Source organism: Triticum dicoccoides, chromosome 6B (genome assembly GCF_002162155.2).
Source record: "Triticum dicoccoides isolate Atlit2015 ecotype Zavitan chromosome 6B, WEW_v2.0, whole genome shotgun sequence".
Lineage (NCBI taxonomy): Eukaryota > Viridiplantae > Streptophyta > Magnoliopsida > Poales > Poaceae > Triticum > Triticum dicoccoides.
Window position 1 is genome coordinate 429753421 of NC_041391.1, and position 8367 is coordinate 429761787.

Sequence of the window (8367 nt, forward strand, 5' to 3'; positions counted from 1 at the left end):
TCTTCACCAATAATGTAAGTTTGTCCTTCTCAAGCCTTCAAACTTTGTTGTGTATATTTGGTTAGGCATGACTGCAACAACTGTTTATTTTTCGTGTTTGCATCAAATTGCATGTTTAAAGTTTATTATGTAGTTCATTAACAAAAGTTTGTCCTTCTCAATTTAAGTTTTCAGTTGTACAACTAAGTTCCTTCTTCATACCATGTAAATTAAACTATACAGAGCAAGTGATCTTATTTTGCCAATCTGAAATGGGATAAATTGACAGCACACTAACCATTGATACTTATGAGTTCTTGATCTGTAATCCAGTGGTGTCGTGAAGCTGCCAACTCCTTCACAATGTCATTTCCTGCCATGTCTTGACCTGAACAATACCATATTGTGTTAATGCTATTTTAAACTGTGTCACTTTATTCGTCAGTAAGAAATGTGATTAATTGTCAGCACTGGTACTTATATGTGCAAAACCTGTCATCTGTCTGCTTGTTTATCTTTCAGAGTGAGGAGGATATAAGTGTCAAACAAGCGCAGTCTCATCAGCTTGCTCAGCTGCTTGTGCTGCAGCTCCCGAGCAGGGCTAACCTTTCTTGAACTCTATTGAAGTGTTGTCGATTTTGTATATTATTTTGTCGGCGTGTTTATTTGCACTGGTGGCGATCTTTGATGCCCAGTGTATGTAATCTGCTGTCTGCTTGTGCTTTATTATCATAGTGGCGAACTTTGATGCCCAGTGGATGTAATATGCCGTAATTTCTTTATTGTATAGTCTAGGTTTTTTCTTATTCATGATGCTTCAGTTATTTTACTGTATATATATCATGTCTTCGCAGTAAACCGGCCAAACCGTAAAATTACGGTACATAATCGGGCCGTCATGCAAATCACTATGTATGATCCGCATCATGGGCCCCGTCATCTTGGTCCGTTAACAGGCCTAAATGTAAACTGGCCCACTAGTATATTCGGGCCTTTAATAGGCCGAGTAAACCGCCGGCCCTATTTTCGCAAGAAAACTCAATGGGCTTTTAGGAGGCTGAAAAGTAGGTTGGGCCTGAAATGTGCCGAACAGCTCATAGGTCGGGCCGAAATAGACCCCGGCCTATGATTGTGCCAATCAAATCACGGGCTTCTAACAAGCCAAAATTGTCTCGGTCCTTGTTTGGCCCAATCAGATTATCGGCTTTGAGCAGGCCGGATGCAAACGGGGTCGTAGTTAGGCCCAACTATATGATGGGCTTTTAACAAGCCGAAATAAATATAGGGCCGAAATGTTAAATGGGCCTTTAACAGGCCGAAACTAATATCAGGTCGAATTACTAAATGGGCCTTTATCAAGTGGGCCCAAAAGCATAGCGTCCAGTTGACGGGCCGAATCTGATATGAGCCATAATTTAGCCCAAAGCCTCTCAAAGGGCCAAACCTGATCTGGGCCGTAATTTGGCCCAGAACGTGGTAGGCTTTTAACGGGCTGGATCTCATATGGGCCTTTATTAGGCCCGGAACATGGCAGGTTGTTAATGGAATGGATCAAATATGGGCCGGCATTTGGCCCAAAACATGGCAGCCTGTTAATGGGCCGGCCTACTAGTGTCATCAAAATCTTTTGGGCCTTCAGTTGGGCCGACCCATTATGGTCGGCGAAATATCGTGGGCCTTTAGCTGGGCCGGCCCATTATGGTCCGCAAAATCTTGTGGGCCTTCAGCTGGGCTGACCCATTATGGTCCGCAAAATCTCGCGGGCCTTTAGCTGGGCCGGCCCATTATGGCTCGCAAAATCTTGTGGGCCTTTAGCTGGGCCGGCCCATTATGGTCCGCAAAATCTTGTGGGCCTTAGCTGGGCTGGCCCATTATGGACTACAAAATCTTGTGGGCCTTTAGTTGGGCCGGCCCATTTAAACTTTATGGGCCACTTTTGGGCCGGTCCATGTGTCAACATTTCATAAGCGCATCTCGCCCATTGGATGAGTGACACCTGTGCCAACGCGGAGCTGACACGTGTTTCCTCCATCCAATGATGATTTTACACATGGAAAATCCCCATTGATCCGGGCTGTTAACGGGTTATCGGATCCAAAACCGGACCCGATAGCTTAACGGCGTTCTGTTACGGTGGATGCCACGTGTCGGTCACCCTTGACGAAAGCACTTCTGTGACGCGCGGTTTATCGTCATGGAAGTGGACACTTCCGTGATGATAATTTTGGTAATGTCATGGAACACTTCTATGACAGCACACGTATGACTATCTTGATTCTGTCATAAAATCATCATGGATGTACATGCATGACAGAAAACGTGACCTACTGTGACAAACACGTATCATCACGGAAGTGTATTTTTTTGTAGTGTAAGCTCAAACCCAAATCGGAGAAGTGCATCTTCATAGGATACCCTAAGGAAACAATTGGGTACACCTTGTACCACATATCCGAAGGCAAGATCTGTTACCAAGAATGGAACCTTTCTAGAGAAGGAGTTTCTCTCGAAAGAAGTGAGTAGGAGGAAAGTAGAACTTGATGAGGTAATCACACCTAGTCTCAAATTGGAAAGTAGCACATTAGAGAAATCCGTTCCCGTGATGCCTACACCAACAAGAGAGGAAGCAAATGATAATGATCATGAAACTTCAGATCAAGTTGCTGCTAAACCTCGTATGTCAACCAGAGCACGATCCGCACAAGAGTGGTACGACAATATTATTCTGGAAGTCATGTTATTAGACCAAGGCAAACCTACGAACTATGAAGATGCTATGATGAGCCCAGATTCCGACAGATGGCTTGAGGCCATGAAATCTAAGATAGGATCCATGTATGAGAACAAAGTGTGGACTTTGGTGGACTTTCCCGATGATCGGCATGTCATAGAGAATAAATGGATCTTCAAAAAGAAGACAGACGTTGATGGTAATGTTACTGTCTACAAAGCTTGACTTGTCGCAAAAGGTTTTCGACAAGTTCAATGGGTTGACTATGATGAGACTTTCTCACCGTAGAGATGCTTAAGCCTATCCAAATCATGTTAGCAATTTCCGCATTTTATGAAATCTGGCAAATGGATGTCAAAACTGCAATCCTTAATTGATTTCTTAAAGAAGAGTTGTATATGATGCAACCAGAAGGTTTTGTCGATCCTAAAGGTGCTAACAAAGTGTGCAAGCTCCAGCGATCCATCTATGGACTGGTGCAAGCATCTAGGAGTTGGAATATACGCTTTGATGAGGTGATCAAAGCATATGGTTTTATACAGACTTATGGTGAAGCATGTATTTACAAGAAAGTGAGTGGGAGCTCTATAGCATTTCTGATATTATATGTGGATGACATATTGTTGATTGGAAATAATGTAGGATTTATGGATAGCATAAAAGGATATCTGAATAAGAATTTTTCAATGAAAGACCTCGGTGAAGCTGCTTACATATTGGGCATCAAGATCTATAGAGATAGATCAAGACGCTTGATAAGATTTTCAATGAGTACATAGATTTTGAAGGATTTCAAAATGGATCAGTCAAAGAAGGAGTTATTGCATATATTGTAAGTTGTGAAGTTGAGTAAAGACTCAAAACCCGACCACGGCAGAAGATAAAGAGAGAATGGAAGTCATTCCCTGTGCCTCAGCCATAGATTCTAAAAAGTATGCCATGTTGTGTACCAAACCTATTTTGTACCTTGCCATGAGTTTGGCAAGGGGGTACAATAGTGATCCAGGAATAGATCACTAGACAGCGGCCAAAATTATCCTTGGTTACCTTAAAGTGGACTAAGGACATGTTTCTTGGTTATGGAGGTGATAAAGAGTTCGTCGTAAAGAGTTGCGTCGATGCAAACTTTGACATTGGTCTAGATGACTCTAAGTCTCAATCTAGATACGTATTGAACGTGGGAGCAATTAGCTAGAGTAGCTCCATGCAGAGCATTGTAAACATAGAAATCTACAAAATACATACGGATCTGAATGTGTCAGACCCGTTGACTAAACTTATCTCACAAGAAAAACATGATCACACCTTAGTACTCTTTGGGTATTAATCACATAGCGATGTGAACCAGATTATTGACTCTAGTAAAACCTTTGGGTGTTTGTCACATGGTGATGTGAACTATGGGTGTTAATCACATGGCGATGTGAACTAAATTATTGACTCTAGTGCAAGTGGGAGACTGAAGGAAATATGCCCTAGAGGCAATAATAAAGTTGTTATTTTATATTTCCTTATATCATGATAAATGTTTATTATTCATGCTAGAATTGTATTAACCGGAAACTTGATACATGTGTGAATACATAGACAAGACACTGTGTCCCTAGTATGCCTCTACTAGACTAGCTCAATTGATCAAAGATGGTTCAGTTTCCTAGCCATGGCCATGTGTTGTCATTTGATGAACGAGATCACATCATTGGGAGAATGATGTGATGGAAAAGACCCATCCGTTAGCATAGCATAATGATCGTTCAGTTTTATTGCTACTGCTTTCTTCATGTCATATATATATATTCCTTCGACTGTGAGATTATGCAACTCCCGGACACCGGAGGAATGCTTTGTGTGCTATCAAACATCACAATGTAACTGGGTCATTATAAATATGCTCTAGAGGTATCTCTGAAGGTGTTTGTTGGGTTGGCATAGATCGAGATTAGGATTTGTCACTCCGAGTATCGAAGAGGTATCTCTGGGCCCTCTCGGTAATGCACATCATATGAAGCCTTGCAAGCAAAGTGATTAATGAGTTAGTTACAGGATTATGCACTACAGAACGAGTAAAGAGACTTGCCGATAACGAGATTGAACTAGGTATGAGGATACCAACGATCGAATCTCGGGCAAGTAACATACCGATGACAAAGGGAATAACATATGTTGACATTGCGGTTCGACTGGTAAAGAACTTCGTAGAATATGTGGGAACCAATATGAGCATCCAGGTTCCGCTATTTTTTATTGACCGAAGAGGTGTCTCGGTCATGTCTACATAGTTCTCGAACCTGTAGGGTCCGCACGCTTAACGTTCGATGATGATATGTATTATATGAGTTATGTGCTTTGGTGACCAAAGGTTGTTCGGAGTCCCGGATGAGATCACGGACATGACGAGGAGTCTCGAAATGGTCGAGAGGTAAAGATTGATATATTAGAAGGTTATATTCGGACACCGGAATGGTTCCGGAGTGTTTCGGGGATTTTTCGGAGTACCGAGGGGTTACCGGAACCCCCCCCCCCCCCGAAACTTAATGGGCCTCATTGGCCATAGGGGAGAGGAGGAGGTAGGCCAAAGGAAGTGGCGCCCCCATGGGAGTCTGAATTGGACAAGGGGAGGGGGGCCGAATTGGACTGGGAGTTCTATTAGGACTCTCCCCTTGGGGGTGCGCCCTAGGCCGGCCCTCTCCCCTCTCCCTCCTTTATATACGGGGGCAGGGGGCACCCCAAAGCACATCAATTGTCTTAGCCGTGTGCGGTGCCCTACTCCACCGTTTACTCCTCCGGTCATATTGTTGTAGTGCTTAGGCGAAGCCCTGCGCGGATCACTTCACGAACACCGTCATCACACCGTCGTGCTGATGGAACTCATCGACTCCTTCGTGACTCTACTGTATCAAGAGTTCGAGGGACGTCATAGAGCTGAACGTGTGCAGAACTCGGAAGTTCCGTACGTTCGGTACTTGATCGGTTGATTCGAGAAGACATTTGACTACATCAATCGTGTTAAGTTAATGCTTCCGCTTTCGGTCTACGAGGGTACGTGGACACACTCTCCCCCTCTCGTTGCTATGCTTCTCCTAGATGGGTAGGAATTTTTTTGAAATTGCATGCTACGTTTTCCAATAGCTAGGGATGTGCGAGGTGATTAAGAAAGCTTCTGTTATTGATCGTGCGGGTGAGGCCGTTCTTGAATTCTTACTTCTTATGCTACACAAAGAACTATCTATATTGGGTTGCGAGAATGCACGTGAATTAATTGCGATAACCACTTGGTATTTATGGTGGGACAGACACATGTTGGTTCATGAAGGAAAGTCTCAAGATGTAAACCAGATTTCAACGGGGGTTCATGCTATAACGGCAAACTATGTTAATGCCCACTCTCCTAGTGCGATTAGTAAAAAGAAGGATGGATCAGACCTCCTATGGGTTTTGTTAGGGTGAATGTTGATGCTTCCTTTGACCATGATCTGCTCAGAGGCACGGCTGGTATTGTACTCAGAGATGACAAAGAAAAAATCATTGTTGACAGAAACTGGAAGATCAATTGGTGTGCTGATGTACTGACAATAGAAGCGATGGCTCTTAGGTTTGGTTTAGTTCTTGCACAAAAGGCGGGATGCAATCGCCTTGTTATTAACTATGATGATATGGAAGTCATTGACACACTGAAGAATGGAGGACAATCTGCGGGAGCGGCGGTGGCAGTCTTCGATGATTGCTACTTAATGGCATGTGATTTTCCTTTTACAAGATTTGAACATTGTAATAGGGTGGCTAATAAAGTTGCTCATGAACTTTCTAGGCTAGCGAAATTTTCTATAAGTAGAGATTGGTTTGAGGAGCCTATGGAGAATAGTGTACCTCTTCTTACATATGATGTAATCATTATTTCCAATCAACAAAGTGGGTGTTTTTTCAAAAAAAAAGGTTGAAAGGGAGATTCACCACCCAAGCCCACATATGTAGCCCATCAAACTTGAGCTTCAAGGATCGCATGCAACCCTGAAATTCAAATAGCACCACGTCGTTCTTGCTGACATGCCATAACGAGCTCTCCCACACACACACACGAGTGCGATCTTTCTAAGTTGCAAACTTCACTGTGAACATATTTTCTCCCAGAGATTGAAAAAGCAATCACTTAGGTTTGCCCCAAGCTGGAGCAAAAGGCTGTAGAGATCGTCTGGATATGGAACATGTCGCAATTGTGGACCTTTCCCGCCAATATCCACTTCTGCCTCACCCTTCATCTCGACCATGAATCACCAGAGGTGTAGCTTTCTCCTCGATAATGTCTAGTTTCCCCAAAGCTTCCTCCAACTTAGTCCTCGTGGCCCTAGGCGATAAAGGCATCATTCTGCTTGCCGTACTCGGAAGATGTTGGCATCTCCAGCGGCAATTCGGCGTGCACCGCCGACTTGATCCACGGGTGGCGGTAAAGTCCACACGTAACCCTAATCGCCTCACTCTGTGCTACATTTTTTGTGTGGTGGTGGTGGTGGCTGGGGCGGTGGTAGCAAACGGGCCTTCATCCACCGATATTTTAGTATGTTACTCCCTCCGTCCCAAAATAAGTGTCTCAAGCTTAGTACAACTTTGTACTAAAGCTAGTACAAAGTCAAGACACTTATTTTGGGACGGAGGAAGTATGTTAGTATTGATTTGGTATTGTAGATGTTTTTTTATAAATGTTGTCAACTAAATAGTTCGACTTATGACAAAACTTGGACTAGTCATTACCGAAAAAGGGTTTCCCCCACTTTGTATTCCAAAGCAACGAACACCATACACATAGCATTGCTGGGGCGAGCAGCACATCAAGCCCAAAAGAAAAGAAGAAATAAATGCCAACAACGGCAGCTCGACAAAGTATGGATGAACCGCCACCGCTGCACCCTCCGGAGACAAACCACCACCGCCCGAGGCTCCGATCTGCCGAGTTTCAAGCGGCACCTTCAAGAAGGAATGCGACGCCGACGACGCTGCCGCCCGGACGAGTCCTAGGGTTTCCCCCGGTACGCGGAGGGAAGTGGAGGATGGCTACTACCGACACCCTTCAAGAAGGAATGGTGGCACCCGTCGGTGTCACCGCATCGGAGCCGGACGAACCGGCAATGATTTCTCCCACACACCAACCCCACCGCCCAACCGAAGCCGACCAGCCAAACCACTGCCCAACACCATGCGCCATCGCGGTTGCGCCGCCACCCAAGCTGTCTCACTACGAGCACCAGCACGAGGCCAAGAAGACCGGAGAAAAGAGCCAAGCGACAGGAGCAGCAACACCAAGGCCGAGCGGGAGGGAACCACCTCCTCCGCCGTCGTGCGAGAGGCCCGCGCCTCCGGCACAGTCGCGGTTGCCGTCCGGACACGGCAGCGGGGCAAACTAGGCCACCACTGGTCCGGCCAAGCCCGCAACGGGCCCGCTAAGCCCCAACGGCCATGCTGCAGCAGGCTGGCGCCGGCGCCGCTCAGCGTTGTTCCCCCGCCTCCCGGAAGTCTCGCCACGGATCCGCCCCGCCGCCGGCCCGCCCAGGCCCATATGGGGCCCGTAGGGCCCAAATCTGGCCAAGCGCCGCCGCCAGGACCCACCGCTGCGCCACCCCGCCGCCAACGATGCCGCCGCCGTCCAGCCGCCCGCCCGCGCCGCG